The sequence below is a fragment of the Capricornis sumatraensis genome, chromosome 3 (assembly GCF_032405125.1).
Source record: "Capricornis sumatraensis isolate serow.1 chromosome 3, serow.2, whole genome shotgun sequence".
NCBI classification, from domain to species: domain Eukaryota; kingdom Metazoa; phylum Chordata; class Mammalia; order Artiodactyla; family Bovidae; genus Capricornis; species Capricornis sumatraensis.
The window spans coordinates 90,959,441-90,978,101 of record NC_091071.1 but is presented as its reverse complement, the minus strand read 5'-3'; positions in this window follow the sequence as shown (position 1 = coordinate 90,978,101).

Genomic DNA, 18,661 nt, shown 5'->3' with positions numbered 1-18,661 from the left:
AAGGAAACATTCAGAATTACCTTATCTTTGCATCAAAATATAGAAGTCTATACCAGTGGAAGGTGCTGGCTGCCAATCAGTGAGAAAGACTATGCTACCGGGGATGTACAGGTAAGAACCAGTAGATAAGCAAGGAGAAAAATCATCTAGAGTATGTATGTGAAGGTAAACTACAACGAAAGAAAGAACTTTTTAGTCATTATGAGAAAGTGCTCAATAAATACTTATTAAATAAATGCATACATGAATCAATTCTTATAAGGTATGGAACACAGATCTATTAACCAAATACTGGAAGCAGGGATTAAAGAGATAAATTTAGCACACTCACATAAGCAGCGGAACATGAAAAAATTAGTGGAAATGTAATAAATAAATGCATGGATAATATAGCACTAATTCCCCAGTGGCTCAGTGGTGAAGAATCTGCCTGCAATGCAGGACACGTGGGTTAGACCCCTGGGTTGGGAAGATCCTGTGGAGGAGGAAATGGAAACCCACTCCAGTGTTCTTGCCTAGAAAATCCCATGGACAGAGGAGTCTGGTGGGCTACAGTCCATGGGGTCCCAAAAAAGTCAGACCAAACAAAAAAATGGTTAAGGGAAGCAATGGGGTGTTGGAGGGTTATCTTTTGAGACCGCTGCTAAAATGTAATATAAGCTGGGGAAACTTCCCCAAAGTGTGCCTTTCTGCAAATTGTCCTTTGAGGTCACCATCAGAAAAAGGTGATACGACAAGTGGCCCCTGTGCCCACTCTGCTGGTTCCTTTATAAAAGCAAGTGCTTAAAGTAAATCTGGACTTGAAAACCAGCGACTGCTTCTCTCAGCATTCCTGGCTTGGGCTGCCTGCTCGGAGAAGCAAGGGAGAGTCCTGTAATTGATGACCTCAGAGCTAAAAAGACATCTATGATAACGAAGGGGTGGGGCCAGTCAAGAAATGTCTGTGTGCCCATCTGTGTCACAAGAGAGTCCCAGGAATAATGGTGATGGAAATTCCCCCGCCTGGCGGGTGGAGGTGGGGTGGCAATTGATTAATGTTCAGAAGATTGAGAGTAAGCGCCCTAGCTATTTTTGGCTGCTGTGTCTTTCTGGAGGAGAGAGCTGAGTGGGGAAGGAAGGAAGGAGGTGGATAAAAGGGAAACAGAAGGCACCAGGAACCCTCCCCCACCCCCCAATCACACCAAGCTTTTGTGCCAGAGAGCTGGTCCCTCGGGACAACGTGTGACTGTTTCTTCAAGCAGAAAAATGCACATGAGCCTCCCAGGAGCCCACACACCCGATGCCAAAGGATCACAGCCAGGGGAGGTCTGCATGGCATCCTGGAAGGCCCAGGGCAGGACTGGGAGGATAAAGGAATCAGCCTGCCTCTGTACAGCTCTGGTGACATCCTTTCAAATCCAGTTTCCGTTCGGATATCTCCTCTTTGATCTCTCAGTTGAAAAGTCTGGTCCCCACAATGCACGAATCCCCGGTGTTGGGAGATTGTGCGATGCATTCAAGTTCCTCTTTAGGGCACCTTGTCTCAGGACAAAGGTGTCAACAGTGACCGCCAGCAGGCCAACCCCTGGGTCTTCCTGGCATGAGCAAAGCTGTATCACTTGAACAGAAGCATCACTTGGATGCCATGTCATGTGGATAAATGTTCTTTTCCTCTCCCCCATTCTGGGGCTTATTTCTGCTTGTTCTCTGCCTTTCTCTTTGTGCACCTGTGTGTCTTTTCCTCTCCCACCCCTCTGTCTGCCCTCTCTCTATTGCTCGTTCACACAGGATATTATTCAGTCTACAAAATGTAGCAACACATTTATTACCCCTGGGTAACTCCACAGACAATCAAGAAAATGCATTTCAGCATGATGAAGTGTCATGAACAATGAATGTATAGTGAAATAAATTACTCCATAAATGAAGAAAAGCATCTCACTAATGCAGAGTCCAGGAATATTTGAAGGTAACAATTTGCTTCAATTAGCAATGATTTAAAAAAAAATCCACAAATCAAAACCTGATATTTATGAAGGGTTTCAGACTTCTGGAGGACCATTATTTAGCAAGTGGGTTTGTTGAGATGGAGGCGGGCCATCATCACTGAAATCCTGCTCATCCTTCATGTCTGGGGTAACCCCAGACCTGGTTTGATGCTCTTGAGTTCTCATTATCCAGGTGCATAGCTTTATCTTGCACTTAGCACACTGTTTGGGGATTGCTATTTCATGCACATGCCCCTCCGGCATCTACAGCCTGGTACCTGGTACAAGGTCCCTAAGGTGGTGAATGATTAAAACATGTTTGAGAAATGAATAAATGAATAATTGATACTGACTCCAAAATCTTGACGGATCTTTGCAAGATGGCAGGGTGTAAAACAGTATGTGGCTTTGTGCCTCCCTGTGATCTGATCGATGCTGGCCGGGCTAAGGGACCTGCAGGATAAACTACCCATCACGGATTGCCTTTAGACAAGTCAACCTCACACAGGGTGGGTCTCAGAACCAACATTTTACTGTGAGTTCATGATACCATCCTTGTAGCATTGGGTCACCTTCAAGTCTTTGCCTCTCCTTGAGGCCCTCTCTGCTTCCCATGGGGCGCCAGTGGTAAAGAACCCACCTGCCAATGCAGGAGATTCAGGTTCAATCTCTGGGTCGGGAAGATCCCCTGGAGTAGGAAATGGAAACCCACTCCAGTATTCTTGCCTGGGAAATCCCATGGACAGAGGAGCCTGGGAGGTTACAGTCCATGGGGTGGCAAAGAGTCAGACCCGACTGAACACACACGTATGCATGAGGCCCTCTCTGATCGCCCCAACCTACACCAGGATCCTTATACACCTCACCCTGCTCTCCACTTTCTCCTGTAGCTCGTATCTCCTTCTAATATATTAGGTAACTTATTTATTCATTTTGTTTGCTGTTTATTGTTGGTCTTTCCCATTAGAATGTAAAGCCCCATCATGTGCCTGGCACACAGTAGGCATGTAATAAATATGTGTTGAATGAATGAATGAACACTACTGTGTGGCACTGGCTGAGAGATATAAACTGGAGCCTAGAGCAATGGTTTTGTATGTACGCCCTTTGGAAACTACAGTTCCACTGAGATGTTTCTGGCTGAGGGAAACTGAAAGGAAGGCTAAGAGGGTAGCGTTTAGGGGATCTGTCCTTCATGCAACCACTTTACTCTTTTACATAGTGAAGTTTTATTAAATATTTCTTTTGAGAAAGGAGTTTTATTGCTTTTAAGAAACCATGTTTGATTTCCGTCTTTACCTCCCAAGGGGAAGCAGAGAGCTAAGACTTTTTATCTGCTTGCTCTGGGCTAAGTCACCTACTAGCTCAAGCTGCCATCTCCTTTTCCCCAGGCAACTAGACTGTGCTGTACCCATCAGGGAGAAGGCAATGGCACCCCACTCCAGCACTCTTGCCTGGAAAATCCCATGGACGGAGGAGCCTGGTAGGCTGCAGTCCATGGGGTCACAAAGAGTCGGACACTTACTGAGCAACTTCACTTTCACTTTTCACTTTCATGCATTGGAGAAGGAAATGGCAACCCACTCCAGTGTTCTTGCCTGGAGAATCCCAGGGACGGGAGAGCCTGCTGAGCTGCCGTCTATGGGGTCGCACAGAGTCAGACACGACTAAAGTGACTTAGCAGCAGCAGCAGCAGCACCCATCCGAGCTCCAGTACTGGCAAGACAGAAGTTAGTTCTCTGGGGAGACCCCTTGGAAAAAGCGGGGGTGTTAGACGCACGTGCCAACACCTTCCTTCCCATAGATGAAGCTAGGAGTAATATAAGCACACAATGAAATACTATTCAGCCTTTTTTTTTTTTTAAAGGAAATTCTGCAATATGTGACAACATGGACAAACCCTGAGGACATTATGCTAAATGAAATAAGCCAGTCAGAAAAGACAAATACTGCATGATTCCACTTATATAATGTTGCTAAAATAGTCAGACTCAGAATCAGAGTGGCATGGTGGCTTCCAGGTGACTTGGTGAGGGAGAAACGGGGAGTTACTGGTCAACAGGTGTACGTTTAGTTACGCTAGATAAGAGAATTCTGGAGGTTAGCTTTACAACATTGTACCTATGGTTAGCAATACTGGATTATACACTTAAACATGTGTTCAGAGAGTAGATCTCATGTTAAGAGTTCTGAACACAATAAATTCTTTTTTTAAAAAGGAACCACGTTTGAAACACTGATTTATAGCAAAATATGTCTTTCTCAACCCAGAATACTCACTAGAAGGACTGATGCTGAAGCTCCCATACTTTGGCCCACTGATGCGAAGAGCCAACTCATTAGAAAAGACCCTGATGCTGGGAAGGATTGAAGGCAGGAGGGGAAGGGGATGATAGAGGATGAGATGGTTGGATGGCATCACTGACTCAATTGAGATGAGCTTGAGCAAGCTTCAGAAGATGGTGAAGGACAGGGAAGCCTGGTGCTGTCCATGGGGTTGCAAAGAGTTGGACATGATTGAGCAATTGAACAAATATCTCTTTCTATATTTAAACAAAAATATACCCTGGAAGATCTTTATTATCTTTACCCCCAATTCTATGCAGGTAGAATAAGTTCTTAGTTACTGCTTATTAAGGTCTACCACAGGGTTTCTAAGCTTTTTCTACTCAAAATGTGTGGGTTCCTAGACAAGCAGCAATGGAGTTTTCATGGGAGCTTATGAGAAATTCAGAACCTCAGTGTTTTCAAAGAGGATTTATCAAGTTTTGGCTTTTCAGAAGCTTTGGTAGAATACATATTTCTACTTAGACAGGGAGGAAGCCAAATAGAAAGTTAACAAATTTAAGGCCTTGTTATAAGCCTTTGACTGTGTGGATCACAATAAACTGTGGAAAATTCCGAGAGAGATGGGAATACCAGACCACCTGACCTGCCTCTTGAGAAATCTGTATGCAGGTCAGGAAGCAGCAGTTAGAACTGGACATGGAACAACAGACTGGTTCCAAATAGGAAAAGGAGTACGTCAAGGCTGTATATTGTCACCCTGCTTATTTAACTTCTATGCAGAGTACATCATGAGAAACGCTGGACTGGAAGAAATACAAGCTGAAATCAAGATTGCCAGGAGAAATATCAATCACCTCAGATATGCAGATGACACCACCCTTATGGCAGAAAGTGAAGAGGAACTAAAAAGCCTCTTGATGAAAGTGAAAGTGGAGAGTGAAAAAGTTGGCTTAAAGCTAAACATTCAGAAAAAAAAGATCATGGCATCCAGTCTCATCACTTCATGGGAAATAGATGGGGAAACAGTGGAAACAGTGTCAGACTTTATTTTGGGGCTCCAAAATCACTGCAGATGGTGACTGCAGCCATGAAATTAAAAGACGCTTACTCCTTGGAAGAAAAGTTATGACCAACCTAGATAATATATTCAAAAGCAGAGACATTACTTTGCTGACTAAGGTCCGTCTAGTCAAGGCTATGGTTTTTCCTGGGGTCATGTATGGATGTGAGAGTTGGACTGTGAAGAAGGCTGAGCGCCGAAGAATTGATGCTTTTGAACTGTGGGTGTTGGAGAAGACTCTTGAGAGTCCCTTGGACTGCAAGGAGATCCAACCAGTCCATTCTGAAGGAGATCAGCCCTGGAATTTCTTTGGAAAAATGATGCTAAAGCTGAAACTCTAGTACTTTGGCCACCTCATGCGAAGAGTTGACTCATTGGAAAAGACTTTGATGCTGGGAGGGATTGGGGGCAGGAGAAGGGGACGACAGAGGATGAGATGGCTGGATGGCATCATGGACTCGACGGACGTGGGTCTGAGTGAACTCCAGGAGTTGGTGTTGGACAGGGAGGCCTGGAGTGCTGCAATTCATGGGGTCGCAAAGAGTCGGACACGACTGAGCGACTGAACTGAACTATCTTAGCTACAAGTTCTCTGCTTATCACTTCTGTATCTCAACAATATTATATGGCATTAACACAAATAATAATATAATAATAATCATGATAACACTGGTAATTTTTGTTTTTAGTGTATGGGTTTAAAAATTGACTCTACTGTGGAAGACATGTGACCCCTTTCATGTCACCATTTGTTATTGAACTTAGTGAACTTTTGTTATACATGCCTTGACTATCTCAATGATTTCTAAATTTCTATGTTACGTTTCCTTTTTTAATTGTGTAGCACTAAAAATAGAATCAGTTATAGCTACATCATTAATAAATAATCAATAAAGCTGTCCTCTGTAAAAGAAAAAAAAAGAAAGAACAAAATGCAGAACCTCAGGGTACAGTCCAGACCTACTAAGTATCTGCCTTTTAACAAGATCCCCAGGTGGTTCTAAGCCAACCCTAAGGACTGTGTTTCCAAGGCTGCAACTTCTTACTCTTCTTCGATAACGTCAGTGTAAAGCGCAGCTAGGCTTTTCTTGTGCTGTCTCTCTTCAGGTAGAATTAGTAACACATTGGGCTGCTAACAAAGTTGGGGAGACAGAACAGGTAGAGGGGGAAGGCAGGGCATGTGGGCACCCTGCACTTGAGACAGTTAGACTTGAACAGCTGACTGCATGTCCAAGACTGGCTTGTTTGTCTAAAGAACAGAGAGAGAGTGCAAGTAATTGAAATGTACCATATTCCCTGAACTTCATTTCAGCCAACACTTTCAACCTCTTCCTGTAATAAATCTTCTACCATTGCTGCTAGCAAAGAGGTGAAATGAACGGAATTAGGTTTCTGCTCCTTTCTCTGCTCCCTTGCCAAGCAGGATTACTAACACGGGATGACAGATCTTGAAAATAGTCACCAACAACAGAGGGAGAGAAGTAAAAGAGGGAAAGAAGCAGAGGGCCTATGTCATCCAAAAATACGCTAACCAGATTATAGCCCCTGAAAAAGTAAGGTCTGACCGCAGATTAACTTGAAAAGCACACACAACCCAGGAGTCAAACTTTGTTAATCATACTAATTGGAAAAACAAGTTTAGTGAGATAGCTTAGATTTTATCCACTGTATACTTTTAAGCTGAATGCAGTCAAACAGAAATATACTTTACTAATTCTTGAGCAATTGCAAGAGATTCTGCAAAGACCTTTCAGCTCCATTTTATCTTCCCTGTAATTTAGGGTTGTGGTTCTTGATGAACGATTTGTCATCTTCCTATACGATTTTGATCTTAGCATTTAGCAGCCCTGTAGGAAGGGCACTTAAGGTGGTTTAGCTCTGAAACTACCCATTAAGAAATGAATAAAAAGTCAACAACATTATCCACATCATTAGCTTATGTAATAAAAAGTGATTAAATACAGCCAGCTTTCAAATGCATGTAAAATAGATCTAGTTGAAAGTATAAATTTTTATAATGTTTATGTTCTGCTTAGATTGAATTACCTTAAATAACAGAAAATAGCCATCCTACTTCACTGATAACCATAAGTACTGAAGTCATTATTGGATTATGAAAATTTTACAAAAATGATTGGACAATGCTGTAATTTACATCACCAGTTCTGCTGTACTGCTCATTGGATAACCACCTACCCGCTCCTGCTCCAAAACTGACCAGTTACATCTTCAGCAAACAGGAGCTAGAACATGAGCTTATAGGGTGCTGGAGGTGGGACTGGGATGTGTGAAAGAGGGAAGGATACACTTATTATTTGAGAAATACATACATTTTTGTATTGCTAAAGATTTGGTAACTCAAATGTGAGTGTTTTCCTGATTTGATTTCAGGGACTACGAAAAATGATGGGGAACTCCCCCATTTGTTTCCACACTCCTGGGCGTCTCTGGGTGGAGGTTCTGGAGAGGGAGGACCCAGGGGAATATGGGTTTGAAAACTGCACCTCGCAAACACCTCCACATGGTTGCATCATGTCTGATTACTGAAGCCACTTGGAAGGCCACCAAGTCTCAGTTCCCTAATCACCAGGAACTCCTTTGAACAGTCATAAGCCACATTCAACAACAGTCAGCATCAGTCACACCTCCTCATTCAAAGGTTGTGTCCAGATTTGGGTTTTGTAATGTCATCTATTTGTGACATTTCACTATGGATTTATATCAAATTTTCACAACCAACATTTTTTAGTCTTTATCCTTGCTGATCTCTCAGCAACACCTAAACCATCTATCCTTGCTGATAACCCCTTTCTCTTAGAAACACTCTTTCCTTGGTGTTCATGATAGAGGATTATCCTGGTGTTCCTTTTTCCAACCAGTCCTTCTCCCTCTCCTTCTCTTACAGTGGCTCAATCGACTCAATATGAGCACTAAATGTTGGTGTTCTTCAGGTTCATTGTGGTCATTAGTCTATAGGTTCAGACTGATTCTGTTGGCTTCTCATTCTCTTTCTAGCCAATCTCATCCACTCCCTGACTTCAGGGACTGTCTACATGATAATGACCCCCAGGTTATTATCTTCAGCTCAGAGCTAGCTATTAGGCAGCGGTCTTGCTCATATAACTTTCTTCTCAATAGCTCTGGTTGGATTTTGACAAACACCATTAATTCCCTCACAATGGGTTTCTTTTCTGTTCCATTCAAAGGCACCACCATCCAATAAAAGGAAGCCGGAAAACAAGGCATATTCCTTGGCATCTGCCTCTCCCTCACCAGCCACATTCAATCCTCACCAACCATCCATTTTCAGTCATCACCCACTTATCATTTCATCTCTGAACTCTCTCTCAAGTCTCCACCTATATGATCACTACCCAAGTCATCACTAGTCCAAGTTTTCACCTTCCACCAGTGTTATTTTGACTGAACCCTCTCCAAATCATTCCTCACACTACAGCTAGAGTGATCTTTTAAAAATAAAAATCTAATCCTGACTTTTCCTGTTTATGAGTTTCATATTGTTCTTTAGCTTAAGAACCATGCATCCTTAACCCTGCCTGCTGCTGCTGCTGCTAAGTCGCTTCAGTCATGTCCGACTCTGTGTGACCCCAGACATGGCAGCCCTGCGATTCTCCAGGCAAGAACACTGGAGTGGGTTGCCATTTCCTTCTCCAATGCATGAAAGTGAAAAGTGAAAGTGAAGTCGCTCAGTCGTGTCTGACTCTTCATGACCCTATGGACTGCAGCCTACCAGGCTCCTCTGTCCCTGGAATTTTCTAGGCAAGAGTACTGGAGTGTGGTACCATCGCCTTCTCTGTCTAATACTGCTAGACAACAATAAAAAAGACATGTCGGTCATGCGTTAAAACAATTGTATGCTGTAGCAATTTATTATGTTCAAACAAATATGTCTTCTGAGATCAGGAGGATGAAAGCGAGTGCTTCAGAAAGTGTCTGAATTATCTTGCCTTCTTTTTAATAAATGAAGATTTCAGACGGTCCCCAAAGTGACTGCTGCTAGTTCATACATGCTGTGTTAATTTCTTTTGTTGAGATATTTCTTTACCAGAATAAGTTTAAAGTTTTTATCTTTTATTAAATATTTTTTTTTTTTGGTTGGGAGGGAGGTGTATTCTTTTCCTATTGTTGTTGTAACAAACTACTACAAACCTGGTGGCTCAAAACAATACAAGTTTATTATAGTTCTGGAGGATAGAATGGATGTCACCGTGTAGGGTGCTGGTTTCTAAGGAGGTTCTGTGGGGTGCTGAAGTTCCCTTGCTAAGGGGCTCCGTACAGGGTTACGAGGGAATAGAAAAGATTTCAACACTCTCCCACTGCTGATCCAAGGCTAAATGTAAGAATTATATTTGACCTCTTTATGCTCCTATGTAAATATGCAAATAGAAGTTTGCAGGGCTAAACCTACTACCACCTGGAGGCAAAAGAAAGCAATAGGAAGATTTCTGAGTAAGACAAAATCGGGTGCGGTTTAGCAAAATCATTCTGAATCCAGACTACAGTTTTAGTCTCTGAGTTGGCTTAGTTGATGTCAACAGGCACCACATGTCTAGTCTCTCCTAAGGCTGTGAAATGGATTTCCCTTTAATCGCCTTCTCAGTAGTTACACGTTAGTTTCTGATGAGAGGAAGCTGTGGCGACTTAACAGGCCAAGGCGAAGCACAAGTCAATATACTCGAAAGCTGCAGAGGTCACAGGCGTGGTCCCACAGAGTTTCCAGGCACCTCCCCAGGAGTTTCCATTTCCTGGTCCTCTTCTGTGATCAGACCTATTGCTTCCTGGGCTTCTGCGAACTCCAGCTTTTCTGCCTCAAGCTGAAGTGGTGACTTTTTCTCCAATCCTTCACCTACCTGTCCTTGCAGATCAGCCTTCACTTTCTTGCTTCTCCCTCCTTCAAGTAAGCTGAAAATTCTCATGTTAAGTCCTTTAGCCTGACAGACCCAGACTGATACATGATTATTCTTGTGTATCAAATAGTCCATGGCATGGGGAAGATCATTTTAGAAATTCTGTTTATATTTGTTGTAATCTTTCCACATCATGCCATTGTATGATACCCACAACGGTGAAAGAATAAGTAGACATCTTTTAAATAAATCAATGTGCATGTATTGAGGTGTGTGTTCAACTTTTTCATTCACAGCGGTGTGAAATCTTAAGTTGGAGAATATTGGTAAAATGGCCTTGAAGTGAAGTGAAAGTAGCTCAGTAGTGTCCGACTCTGTGACCCCCATGGGCTACACAGTCCATTGAATTCTCGAGGCCAGAATACTGGAATGGGTAGCCTTTCCCTTCTCCAGGGCATCTTCCCAACCCAGGGGTCTAACACAGGTCTCTCGCATTGCAGGTGGATTCTTTACCAACTGAGCTACGAGGGAAGACCAAATGGCCTTGGGAGAGAAACAAAACTGCCCGCAGAAGGTTCAATCAGGAGGCTGCTGCAGAATTTATGAGGCTCTTAAGTGAGGTGGTGGCAGGGCAGTCCTGGATGTAAGTGGTATTTCGGATGTAAAAGAAATAGGAAGCGGTCACTAGCAGATTACCTTTGAGGAGGAAAAAGAAAGATGCTTCAAAGATGACCCCTAGCTTTGCAGCTTAGGGCTTCCCTGGTGGCTCAGTAGTAAAGAATCTGCCTGCAGAGCAGAAGACAAGGGTTTGATTCCTGGGTTGGGAAGATTCCCTGGAGAAGGAAGTGGCAACCCATCCAGTATTCTTGCCTGGGATCTCTAGGACAGAGGAGTCTGGCGGGCTACATTCCATGGGGTCACAAAGAGTTGGACACAACTCTTTGACTGAGAGACACAACTGAGGACACAACTCTGAATGACTAAACAACAACAGCAACAGGGTTTGCAGCTTAGGTGCCTCCTTTCACAGAGCAAGAGCTGCGGGTTTGTTGGTTTATTTGCTTTTCCTCCCACTCTGCTCAACAATTGAGAAACACAATCCTACTGAAACTGAGTAGGATTCCCCTCAGGAATGCGAAGAATGGTATAATAATAGGAAAACTGTCCCAAAGCATATTGTACAGAAACTCTAAGTAAAAACACGATTGTGGTCAATTCAGCTAATTGTCCACCCCAAATTTTGAGTTTCCCATTCCACTGTACAGTGCTGTTACTAGGAAATGGTGCCCAGATGGGGCCACGTGACTAATTCTTGCCAAGAGAAAGTGGGTGATGGGGATGTGTGCCACCTCTGGGCCAAAGATGTTTAGGAAGCTGGCAGGCTCCCTCCCTACTCTTCCCCTTCGATCAGCAGAATTTAGACAACATCAAGGCCCTCTGACTTAGTGTTATATGACTGAGAAATAAGACTTCCATTGTGTTAGATTCCAAAATACATATTAGCTCAATTTGTCGTAATTGTTTATAATGTTGTTTTTTTAGTTGCTAAGTTGCATTTGACTTTTCTGCAACCTCATGGACGGTAGCCCTCTGTCCATGGGATTTCCCCAGCAAGAATACTGGAGTGGGTTGCCATTTTCTTCTCCAGGAGGTCTTTCTTACCCAGGGATCAAACCCAGGTTTCCTGCTTGGCAAGTGAATTCTTTACCACTGACCCACCAGGGAAACCCCTATAGCAGTTTAGTCTACTTTAAATGCTCTAAGTATTATCATAGAAGCCCAAAGCATGAAATATCAGTAAGTAATAATTGCTGATACAAACCTTAAAAAAAAAAACAACAGATTAGTTATAGGATTTCTTAATGTGGGGTCCATGTGTAGAATAAATTTAGTTAGAAAAATAATATTTTTATTTTCAGTAACATTCAACTGCAATTTAGCATTTCTTTTCATTATGAATATAAGTAACAAATTAAGTATTATTAGAAGCTCTCTTGTCACAGATACAAAACACAGATCTTTTCCTATCACATTATAGTTGCTGCAAATATCTCATATTACTATTTATAGTCATCACTAATTCAAAATTACAGTATCTATTAGACGTGCTGCTAAATCTTGTAATTTAAAGCATTAATAAAAGCACATGTATTCTATCACAAGTTAAAAAACATTTTTATAAGTGTATTTCAAAATAACAGATTTTTAATTTGAAGCTTTTAAAAACTGTATTTTAAAAAGTGACCCATAACATGAAAAAAGGTTAAGAATCCCTGAAACATATGTCCTTAATTTAGCAATGAATATCTAATTTAGAACAACAGAGTTTCTGCTTCCAAACTTTATATTTCTAATTTGAATACTAGCTATCATAAAAAATATAGATAGAATTGTAACAGTTAAGAAAAAATATGGTAGTAATTTAGGCATCAGAATATTAATTAAATATTTTAATAAAATAATGTCAGGACAAAACAAACCTGTGCATGTTTGCATATGTGTGGGCATATGCATATGTGGGTCAGGAAGGTCCCCTGGAGGAGGACATGGCAACCCACTCCAGTATTTTTGCCTGGAGAATCCCACTGACAAAGGAGCTTGGCAAGCTATAGTCCATAGGATCACAAAGAGCTGGACACGACTGAAGCGGCTGAGCATACACATGCAAGTAGAGGTCTATAATCTTTGTTATTGAGGACAACCATGGTCATTTATACTTATTAAGACTACTTTTAGAATATTGTTTTCTAATTAATCCCTGTGATCATTTTATAAATAGAAAAAATCTTGTTAAAAATTCTTTATAAATAGAAAAATTTACAATATTCTTCACTAAACCTTACAAGCAGGTGCTTATATTGAATAATATATGAATTATATATGAGTAAAGATATTCTACTTTATTCGTGAGTCATTACAGGGATTGCAATATTAAGAGTTTTAATTTCATCTAAGTTTTATTAGTCAGTCTAAAAATAGTGCTCTTTTTCTAAAACCAGAACTCAAAAGCTTCTTGAACTTTCAGTTTCCAAAAGCAGTAGAACATACTCTGAACCACCTGCCATATAATCTTGTACCATCAAGTCTTTCCATTTATGACTTCTAAGTACCTCAAAATAATTACTTTTCAAAATCACTTTAAATGATATTTAAATCACTTTTGCATAATCAAGAGAACTTCCTTCCAGTAAAGTATTCAATGGCTATTTCCAAAAGTGAGAAGCTTGACCATTATTTTCACAAGGTAATCCAGTGTGAAAAATTGGGGCTTTCATATAAACAAGTCCTGAGGTTGAGATCCTAGTCCATTACTTAAAAGTTTTGTGACTCTAAATATTTCTTTTTTTTTTTTCTGAGTTTCAATTTCTTCCTCATGAATTGGAGATACCATCACTTACCCCATACTGTTTTTGTGAATATTAAATAAGACACTTATCTAAATTTCAACAGATTAATGTCTGTGTAAAAAAAATGTTAATTCTAATGCCTTACTGACTTATAAATAGAATTATCACACAGGTTGAACTTTATAATGACTTAGAAAAACATCTGCATAGGAAACTTTTTGTGCCAGGGTAGAACTTTTTAAAACTTGGCTCTGCAAACACACAGCATCCATCATTATAAATATTGACAGTTTAAACATCTCTATTTTTTTTCTCACAGTGTATATATGTATGTATGTAAATTTTTGAGACAGAATTCTGTTGGATCTGGTGTGTGTATCTATGTTGGGTTTTGAGGTAACTGCTCATCTAACTAAAGGGAAATGATTTAAAATGCCAATAAAAAGTTTCTGACAGATTTCCCTGGGCATGTAATGACTGATTAAATCTAAAGCAGTGAATTCTATGATTACCTAAGTTAACACACTATCTGTGTATTAACAGCTAGTGGGAGTAGTCCTTTTATTCGCTTTGGATGTTATGAATTGTTGGTGATGGTTTTATTTTTCCTTCTCCAAAGTTGTGGTTAGATTAAGTACTGAAGTGTTCTGCCAAGCACACCTCCTTTTGAAGTGGTTTTATACTTCTAGGGAAATTCATTTGGGGAGTAATTTTTATTGTTTAGATGTTCACAAAATTTGCACACAGCAATTAGATAATAATAGCAGCTAAAATTTGCTGACCTTTTCCTTAGGGAATGGTAACAAATGACTTAAATACATCATTTCTCCTAAAGCACACAATCTTCCCATTAGATAGATGTTATCAGAAAGTAACTTGCCCAAGGTTGGAAAACTTCTAAGTGGCAGAACTAAGATCCAAATCCTAACTAGGGGTCTTCCAAAGCCTATTACTTAATAGCAGTGATTCTATAAAGCTCTTTGATTTCCTAATAAGTGTCTGGATATCTGAACTCAATGATATTTCATGGCATGTTGTAATGCTGAGAATTTCAGAAGCCCAAACCGGGTTAGAACTTTTAAAATGAACATGAAAATATTATAAGCCACTTGATTTCCTAGTGAAAGTGTTTGTTGCTCAGTCATGTCCAACTCTTTGTGACCTCATGTACTGTACCTCCAGGCTGCTCTGTCCATGGAATTCTCCAGGCAAGAATACTGGAGTGAGTTGCCTTTCCCTTCTCCAGGGGATCTTCCCAACCCAGGGATTGAACCCGGTTCTCCTGCATTGCAGGCAGATTCTTTACCGTCTGAACCACCAACTCTGGGTGATTTCCTAGAAACAGATAGAAATGAAAATGACACATGATCAGATATCAAATTGCCATCAAATATCAAACATGAGTAAATAAAAGACAAGTAGAATATTGCTTCTGAAAGCTCTGGTGAGGAAGTCTGTCAGCATTATTCCCAATGAGGCTGAGAATCTTTGTCTTGATCCCACATCCAGCCACATCCCCTCCCCTGGACTATGGAAAGTCAGTGGGTTAAATTCTAATCTCAAAGTCAGTAATAGAGTGTTTTCAATATTCAGGTTAGTTGAGTGAAGGACACACAGCATTTAATTCTGTATCTTCAGTACTGACTGTTCTCTGAATGCTAGATTCCCACCTCCAAGTACTTGCTAGATATTCCCATTTGGATGTTCACCACCATTTCGGCTTACTGTACCTAAATTTGAGGACCAGTTAGTACAGGACCCACAAACTAGTACTTATTCATGAGACCTTCAGGACAGGCATTAGACTGTGGGGCCTGATTGCTTATGTTCCAGACCTGGCTGTCACTCATTATCCGTGTGTCTAAATATATCATCTAAGCTCTCTTTCCACAGCTTCAAGTTTCCCATCTGTGCAGTGGAAATATTTATTTCATGGGGTTGTTAAGAAGATTAAATGAATTATTATGTGTAAAGCACTTAGACAAGTGCTGGGCACATAGTAAGCACCATGGAAACGTTAGTGGTTATTACTACTCTTATTCTCCATCTTCCAGGCTGAAAACTAGTCTTTATTTGGGTTGCTACGTGTGGGAACAAGGTGAGAGAAAGGTCAAGAGAGCAGTTAGCCTCCAACTGCTTTTGGTACTCTTTTGAAATATTTATCCTATTTTCAAAAGCTGCCATCTTTATTTAGGTTTTCCCGATCACAATAGTAGTCTTCCTGTTGCCAGTTACGTCTCTCCTACAATTCATTCCCTATCCCACCAGATCTATCTGTGTTGATTTAACAGAATTATTCTCCTACTCAAAAAACTCTTGTGTTTAATGCTACAGTATATAATGCAAATTCCTTACTCTGGGACAGAAAATCCTTTCAATCCAGCCCCAAACTATTTTTTTAACCTCATCTCTCTGCCTTGCACGTCAAAGAAACTACAGGGAAACCAGTCCACTCAGTGCTTTGTGCTCTTCTTCACACAACATTTGTGGGGCCTGAATGTCCTCTTCTCACTCATCAAATCCTACCTGCACTCTTGGGTCAGCTCAAATTTTGTCTCCTCCGAAGACTCTAGACGTGCCCTAACTGCTATGAATTGGAGCAGACATAAAGGGCATCAGAATAAAAAGTCAAAGTTCACTAATCCAGAGTGCACATGTATAGGGGAGGATGATTAAGTAAAAAGCAAAGGTATGGGTTTTTTTTTTTAAATATTCAGTGAATTATAAAATTTTAAAACTACTCAATTATTTTCATATTTATATAGTGACACAAATAATGACTGAAGTAACTAGCAAAGGGCTTGCTTGCTGTAACCTAAGTATTTTAATAAATATATCTCATGTATAATTGACTACTTCAAATCACTGTTCAAGATTAAATTAACAGCCCTCTCTATCTCTCTTGCCCATACCACTATAACATGAGTTACTCTCCTAAGAAATCTGACATGCTCAAAAAAAAGAGAAAAGTCAGTGGAAAAAACAGGAGTTTCAGATTTATAACATCGCTGAATAAGGAATTTCAACAATAATGTTTACTTGCTTATAGCCATAGATGTATGGTTATAAAATATAGACATTACTGAGCAAATATAGTATTTTATTTTATCAAAGATATTGGTCTTTCCCTCTAGCATCAATGATAGACAGAACTTCTTACCATTCCTAGCATCTCTGATATGATAAATTAAGCAGAACTGCCCAAATAAACAGAGAAGGCAATGGCAACCCACTCCGGTACTCTTGCCTGGAAAATCCCATGGACAGAGGAGCCTGGTGGGCTGCAGTCCATGGGGTCGCTAAGAGTCGGATACGACTGAGAGACTTTACTTTCACTTTTCACTTTCATGCATTGGAGAAGGAAATGGCAACCCACTCCAGCGTTCTTGCCTGGAGAATCCCGGGGGCAGGGGAGCCTGGTGGGCTGCCGTCTGTGGGGTCGCACAGAGTCGGACACGACTGAAGTGACTTAGCAGCAGCAGCCCAAATAAAGCAAGAATACTGTGAGTAACTTTTAGTTTACTCCTTGAGAATGGGGCCGGTTCCTAATTAAGATTACAAATAGATAATCATGTAATGCAAGTTGATGTCATAAAATTCTGTTATACTTGAATATTCTTTTGTTCATAGAAAATAAAAGAGTAATTTCAAAACTACCTAGCCGAATTATCAGCAACTGCCAGTTACAGAAGTAGTTCCAAAGACTGAAGACTCAAGAAATCTGGATCTTAATGTGACGTTTGGCAAATCACGTAAGACTCTAAGGATCTGAGTTTTCTCATCTAAAAAATAAAGGGCAGGATAGATGGTTTCAATATATTCCAAACACATCAATATTTCTATGCCTTTTTCTTTTCTTCCCTGTACAGCTATCAACTATTTATGTAAGGTTCTATTACTCACTTTCCATGACTGTAATGTTCAATGAACGTGTCTATTCCCACATGCCTCACTTTTCAAAGAACTAGAATAGAAATTTTGAATTTTCTTTTATGATTCCAAAGACATTTTGGATTTTGATAGTGTGTTCCAAATTCTGCATAATAACATAAAAATTCAATAGGCTCATTTTTTCATACTTTTTCCTGTATTTTACAGTAATTTTTAATAATTCTAAAACTGTAATACATTACTATATTTCTAAAGCCTAATAGTTTACTCTTATTTTTTGCTTTCACAGTATTTCAGAGACAATGTCTCTTTTATTAAGAGACAGGAGACATCAAATAATTGCTTAACAAATGGAAATTAATATGAAATCTGAGACCATATCAGAACTTTTGGCTAAACTCAGCATTCCCTGACTACCGCAGGATTTCTTGGTTTGCCTTGCTGGTGAGTGTAAATCGACCACCTCACACCAAGTCTCATTGCTGCCCCTTCCTTAATGTAATAGTAGCTAGGTGTCCTTCCTAGCTTTCTTTTCTGATTCTAGCCACTACGTGCATTGTGACACACTGATGCTTTTATAGGAACACATAACTTAAAAAGGAAAAAAATGATGTTTATAACTGTTTGACAATTTGACTAACTGCACTGGAGATTCAATTTCTGTTTTAAAGATAATTAGCTTCACAGACCAAACAATGGCATGTGGGTAATAGTGTTAGGAAAATAAAAAAGGCCAAGAAAAGAAGTCATTAGCAACGCACAGCAATCTTTCATTCTAAACAAAATAGTTTAAATTTCAAACTGGCAGAATTGATAAGGTAAGATATTCTTTATAATATCAGAAATCGCAAATGCTTTGCAAAACTATAAGTCGCAAATTTGAGGAATTCTAGGTAATCAGATGGTGACACCTATTGTCCAGATTGTATCACTGCAAGCTTGTCATTTTAAATGTCTATCAGCAGAGGGTTGAATAATGTTGGTGAAGTCTCAGGGACAAAATCAGGGTTCTTACCCAAGTGAGATATTCACATTGTGGATCCATTTTAATGTAACATTTTAAATTAGATAAGCATACCTCACATATATAGCTATTTTGCTCTTAGAAGTTGTTTTGTCCACAAGGTGCTTGTATGTGCATTTAAGCATCTATGTAAAAGGACACTCATTATTACATTAGCTCACCCTGCGCTATGAAACGCAAGAGCACAGTGGAAAGGCCAACAGCTAAAGGCAACC